The sequence below is a fragment of the Brassica napus genome, chromosome C4, assembly GCF_020379485.1.
Source record: "Brassica napus cultivar Da-Ae chromosome C4, Da-Ae, whole genome shotgun sequence".
In the NCBI taxonomy this organism is placed as follows: domain Eukaryota; kingdom Viridiplantae; phylum Streptophyta; class Magnoliopsida; order Brassicales; family Brassicaceae; genus Brassica; species Brassica napus.
The window spans coordinates 41,392,904-41,400,016 of NC_063447.1; the positions used below are offsets into that span (position 1 = coordinate 41,392,904).

General features: G+C 32.1%; 1 non-coding gene across 1 annotated transcript; it reads right to left on the reverse strand.

Moving 5' to 3' along the window:
- Positions 1-6,608: 6,608 nt before the first annotated feature.
- Positions 6,609-6,715, reverse strand: LOC125586654. The gene has a single exon (XR_007323190.1). It is a non-coding gene; the product is annotated as a small nucleolar RNA R71 (small nucleolar RNA).
- Positions 6,716-7,113: the final 398 nt, after the last annotated feature.

Here is a 7,113-nt window from a genome sequence, read left to right on the forward strand (position 1 = left end):
ATCTGCTAAACCACACGCCAAGCAATCAGAACACGAAATAAAGACGAGAAAAATAAAAAATCGTAAAAAGAGAGCAAAAAGAAGTCTTATTCCGCATTTGTGTATGAGCGTTTACAACAAGGTAGGAGCCTCGGCTGCAAGAGCTATCGGCGAGTTCCCTAGTTCTAATAACCTAAGACTGCACAACCTAGTTGAGTCGCAGCTCGAAATAACAAAAAAAGGAAAGTTGCCTAATTGCTCTAAGTGCTAAGTTTGCTCTGGAAAAGTTCACGCTTGTGCCTCTCGCCTAGGACTCCTTATATACTCCCTCCAAGGTCGGTTTGAGCTTTCCTCTTCGACCCTTAGGCCGTTAAACTCGAAAATGGAGATATTTCATTTTTTTCGATCTTCGTGATTATCCGCGGAAACTTAACATTTAACTACGGAAATTTGATATTTATCTTTTCTTGCGGACTAAGTATAAACCGCCATAGTATCAATGGGATTTTCCTTAAGAAATCGTAAGTGGGTTTCTAATCACGTTTTAGACCAATTTGGGCCGTCTTTCGACTCGAAACGTTTATTACGATTTTTATCGATAAAAATAAACTTTCTGCGATTTTTAACATAAAGTTTAAGTGATAACTCCAATCGATGGGAGTGAGAAATGATATGGTTGCGGTACATAGGAGCTAGCATTAAGGAACATACGAGAATTCACGGATTTGGGTCGTACCCGTTGATCGACGTTCGAGAGAGTTCGGTCGTTACGTAGAGACTTGATCCGCGCTGGATCGGTCGCTACGTAGCGACCGAACAAATGGCTTGGTCGGTCGGTACGTAGCGACGGACTTGTTTGCGGGTCGGTCGCTACGTAGCGAACGACCGACGTAGCGACCGACCGAGGGGCTTGGTCGGTCGCTACGTAGCGACCGACCGAATGGCTTGGTTGGTCGCTACGCAGCGACCGGCTCGTTAGCGGACCGGTCGCTACGTGACGACCTTGTTTGGATCATTTTTTTTTTACGTTCTATGAACGTGTTCTTGGGCTATGGGTGTTTAGTTTTGATGGATCAACCGAGACTAGTGCAAAATTTCACCGCAAGGTTCTTCGTAAAGATTTCTTTACGAAGATTACTTTTTCGTAAAAGCGTTCATGCCGATTTTTACGGATATTTGGATGTTAACTTCGTCGTGTCCGTTTTTGACCCCAGCAACGCACAAAGAAATACTTTGACTTGATGAGAATAAAGAAAAGGGATGGAGTTTCTTATATATGGGAAGGGAATGGAGGTAGATTTTCTAAACTTCCAATGTGGGACAAAGTAAAATAGGGAATTATGCTTTAATTTTTAATAAAGGCCAAAAGGAGAAAAATCAGGGTCGTTACATTTTCTTTCATTAGACTCACGACTTAATAACTTATGACAGTCTAACTTTATAATTGCCAGAGTTAGGGTTTTCATCAACTTTTATTTTAAATCATAACTTATGTTGATTACGAGGGGACACTTCACCAGGATGGCGATATTGAAGAACAACATGAAGACAACATCAGTGTTAAGATCGTTCCAGAAGGGAATCATGAACCAGCTAACAATTTGATTGTTCTAACTTATGTTTTTATATCAATACAACTATGAATCTCTTTTAGTCTCCACATTGTTATTTTGATTATGTATGTGTAATTTATCTCTTTTTCGTCTAAAATTTCTTATTCAATATTGTCTATCAAAGATAATAACATTAAACTAGGATAAGACCCGCGCCTTGCGCGGAATTAAGTTATTATTTTTATTATATTTTGGAGAATGAAACAATAGTTTGGCTTCATTTGGATTAGGGGTGTTCAATCCAGATATCGGATTGGTTTTGGTTCGGTTCGGTTCGGTTTTTTTCGGTATTTTGGTTAGTAAAATATAACTACTATTCTAAATCCATATTTACTTTGACTTTAATCTTTCACGTACTTTTGAAAGATTTCAACTGGACAACTAAATTGATCAGCCAATCTTGTTGCTTTAAATCATTAGTATTTATATATATATATATTATTTAATTTGAATATTTATTAAATAAAAATTCATATGCGTTATATTTTATGATCATTTGTAACTTATTATAACAAAAAAAATAATCTATTGATCACAAAATTTTCAGAGTGAGAATCTTCAAATTTCTAATAATATATATACGTTTTGAAAAATTCAAAATATAACATATAAGAAAAAATATAAATGTTTTTATTATATATTTAATGTGATTTTTTAATATCTTTTAATAATATAAAATTTAAAAAAAGAACTAAGATACCAAAATTGTTATCAAATATTTATTATTCATAATAATTAATTTTTATATATACGTTAATCATATTAGGTAATTTCGTAGCTTCTAATTAAGGAAAGTGCAAAAACAAAATTTGGTAGATTATTTATCAATTCGAATATTCGATAGTTAGTTTAATAAAAAATATAATGTAAGTTAAGATGGACCAACCTATTTTTTTAAGAATAGTATATTTTATATAGTCATTTATTAAATGAGAATTTATAATCATACAGTTCTATGATCATTCATATCGTTTTATAACTGAATATTTAAATCATCGGTAACAAAATTTTCAATGTGAAATCTTTAATAAGTTTATAATTTATAAATGTTTTTGAAAATTCATTGAAAGTTTTAATATTAAAATATGTATGTAATCTTATGGTATGTAGTTTAATCTATATATATATATATATATATATATATATATGTTTTATTATTAAATGATATTTTTTACTCGTATGGTTTTAAAATCATGTGTATCTTCTTATAATATTAAATAAAATTTCATATTAATACAATTTTATGATCATTTCTAACTTATTATGACAAAAAAAATAATCTATTGATCACAAAATTTTAAGAGTGGGGATCTTCAAATTTCTAATAATTTATAGACGTTTTGAAAAATTCAAAATATAACATATAAAAAAAATATAACTGTTTTTATTATATATTTAATGTGATTTTAATATCTTTTAATAATACAAAATTTTAAAAAAGAACTAAGATACAAAAATTGTTATCAAATATTTATTATTCATAATAATTAATTTTCACATATATTTTAATCATATTAGGTAATTTCATAGCTTTTATTTAAGGAAAGTGCAAAACATATTTTGGTACATTATTTATCAATTCGATAGTTAGTTTAATAAAAAAGTGTAATCTAAGTTAAGATGGATCAACCTATTTTTCTAAGAATAGTATATTTTATATAGTTATTTATTAAATAAGAATTTATAATCATACGGTTCTATGATCATTCATATCATTTTATAACAAAATATTTAAATCATCGATAACAAAATTTTCAATCTGAAATCTTTAATAAGTTTATAATTTATAAATGTTCTTGAAAATTCATTGAAAGTTTTAATATTAAAATATTTATGTAATCTTATGGTATATAGTGTTTAATCTATATATATATATATATTTATTTATTTTATTATTAAATGATATTTTTTACTCATATGGTTTTAAAATCATGTGTATCTTATTATAATAAAAATGTTAAACCATTGATCATTAATTTTTAACATAATAATTTTAATAGTTTTAGTCATTTATTGTCGTTTTTAAAAATTCAAAATATAACATATACGAAAAAATCTAAATTTTACTTTTATATCTAATTTGATTGTTTAATTTATTTTAATAATATAAAATTAAACAAAAAATGATGGAGGAGATATAAATTGTTATCAAATATTTATTATTAAAATCATTAATTGTCATATATATATTAGTCATTTATGGTAATTCCGTAGGTTTTATTTAAGGAAAGAAAATAGCATATCATATCATTATATCATATAGTTTGACCAACTTATGTATCTAACAACATATAAAAATCGAATGTGGACCTACTTATTTTTCAATTGAATGTAATTGACTACCTAATTGAGTGCCTCCTATAATATACATTGGAGCCTATTTTAATTAATACAAAATTGAGGTTACATCTTTTCAAATGTTTCTCAATTAATATATAGGGGATTTGATATGATACATTGCATCAAGAAAGTCACAATAAGCTCTTGATCAACAATTTGACAAGTTAGAAAATATGATGTGACAAATACACTACAAAAGTCCATAACAAAATTTGGTTGAATGTTGCCAATAATCTTGTTCCATGCTTTTAACAATCGAAGTACTTTTCCGCGTCACAACGGGCTCAAGTCATCTTCATTGCCTACACATTAAAAGTTCTTCAAATAAAGATAGATCTTTTTCTTTGGTTAAACCTATTCCGGAATCAAGGAAAGATGATATATGAAGATTTCATTCACAACTTGCACACGAAAACCTCTTAAACTTTTCTATAGTTATATTTTCTTTGCTCACGACTTAATAACTTATGACAGTCTAACTTTATAATTTTCCAGAGTTAGGGTTTTCATCAACTTTTATTTTAAATCATAACTTACGTTGATTGCGAGGGGAACACACTTCACCACGATGCTGATACTGAAGAACAACATGAAGACAACACCAGTGTTAAGATGGTTCCAGAAGGGAATCATGAACCAGCTAACCATTTGATTGTTCTAACTCATGTTTTTATATCAATACAACTATGAATCTCTTTTAGTCTCTGATGTATTGTGATTTTGCATAGTTTTAGCTTTGTTATTTCTCATGTATTCATCCAATTAGCTTGCATTTAGGTGTGTTTAGTATCTTTGCTTTTGCATTTGCATTGTGGAACCTTTGGAGCTGGTACTTATGCAAAATGGAGCATTTGGAGAGATGAAGTGAGTAAAATGAAGAATTAAGAGTCAGAGGAGCTCGTAGCGGCCACGTCTAGCGGCCTCAACAAAGGCAGTTAGATTCACCTATCCGTAGGGGCCACCTCTAGCGGGCACTGCATAGGCACAATGGCCTGAAATCAATCCGAGGAAAACTCCATTTAATTCTATGAAAATCCGGGGCACAGCGGCCTGATCTAGCGGCCATAACAAAGGCAGCTACGTTCACTTAACCTAAGAAGATTTTGAGTTTTTAGCCTCCTAGTATAAATAGAACTTCTCTTTTTTGAGAGAGAACATCCTTTTATCTATTGTAAACACACAAAAACCTTTGGGATCTTTGGAGTTTATGCAATTTAGTATTTCCTTTATTGTGATTATCTCATTTTCAATCTTGATTATGCTTATATCTATCATGGGTTTAAGTATAACGAAGATGATTAGTGAGTAATTACTCTTTTGGATTCATGGGTATAAGGATGATTAGGATTATTAAGTGATGATCTAGAGTGTTTAGAGTTAGATTAATATGTTTCCTTGCTTGATTGAGTGATCTTAATGCTAATCTAGAGTTGGCCATTTTAGATTATAAATCTAGACATTTCATTGCCCGAAAGGTGTTCGATGAAATGTCTGAGCCAACTCAACATGCTCTTAGCTTACGCTACCAAAAGCATTTGATGTTAGGGGAGTTTAGAAAGTTGAATGATCTGTCCTTAATGATTGTTTGATTGACACAAACCCAAGGCATTTGATATTTGATCAATGAGAGTAAATGAGCATTTGTCTTGACAAAGAACTTGCTTAGAATTTAGAATTGTTATCTAGACTTAGGAAAATGTGTTGATTGAAACCTTGTCATTCTAGATTGAATCTTAGTCATTTGAAATCAAATTCCTATACCCATGATTCCTCCTTTATACATTTGCTTGAAAGTTGCTAGTTAATTGTGTTAGAGTCTTGTTAGTTTACTCAAATCACTTCATTACATTGAATGCACTTAGCTTAAGTATGAACATGTATTCTCATTGAATTGAAACACTTAGAAATGGATTGACATCTAAAATACTACATGATTTGAATTAGGAAATAAAATCCTTATCAAATTTGGCGCCATTGCCAATTCTAAGTTTATTTTGACATTGAGATTTGGTCCTTACTTGAGACTAAGTCTTATTTTTTCTTGTATCTAGTTACTGATTCTCTCTCCTAGCCCTTTTGTATCTCAGGTGTATGAACTTGCGGAGCAGAGGACCAACAGACCTAGTTCCAAGAGTTGAAGACATTAGAGCACTTGAAAGGGAGATAGCAAGGAAGAGAAGAGAAGAAGAGCAACAGGCTCACTTAGACAGATTGGGGTTTGTGATGGATCAACATCAGAATCATCCTCAAGATGGAGAGGGTAATGGCCAAGGAGCTGCAAACATTAGGCCACAATACCCACAGCACCAAGCTAGAGCTATTGGCACCCATGATGAGCCCAATATCCATGGGCATAGAGCTGGCATTAGAGCACCAGCTGTGGAAAACTACAACTTTGAGATCAAGTCAAGATTGATAAACATGATCCAGAGCAACAAGTACTATGGTCTTGCTTTGGAGGATCCACTAGATCACTTGGATAACTTTGATAAGCTGTGTGGAACAACAAAGATCAATGGTGTCTCTGAAGATGCATTCAAGCTAAGACTGTTTCCATTCTCTTTGGGAGACAAAGCTCACACATGGGAGAAGAGTCTTTCAAGAGATTCAATCACTACATGGGATGAGTGCAAGAAAGCTTTCCTCACCAAGTTCTTCTCTACTTCAAGAACTACTAAGCTAAAGAATGAAATCTCTGGATTTCATCAAAGGAATCTTGAAGGCTTTGGAGAAGCATGGGAAAGGTTCAACAGCTACATCTCTCAATGTCCTCATCACGGCTTCAATATGGAGAGTTTGCTTAGTACTTTCTACAGAGGTGCTTTGCCTAAGTTTAGAAGCCAGCTTGATACTACTAGCAATGGTTTCTTCTCGGGGAGAACTGAAGCAGATGCTTTGGAGCTTGTAGAGAATATGGCTAAGAGTGATTCAGTCTACAGTGATGAGCATGATAGAAGCAACAGAGGCAGTGGAGGAGATGATACAAACACAAAGAAAGAGTTAAAGGCTCTACAAGACAAGATGGATATGCTTCTCTTAGAAAGAGCTAAACAAGAGAAGGTGAACTTTGTTGGTGAGCAGAAACAAGAAGAGATTGATGTGCTTAATGAAGTTGATGGTCTAGAAGGTCAAGAAGAGTTGTGCTTTGTGAATGCTAATGGGACATGGTACAAGAAGGAGC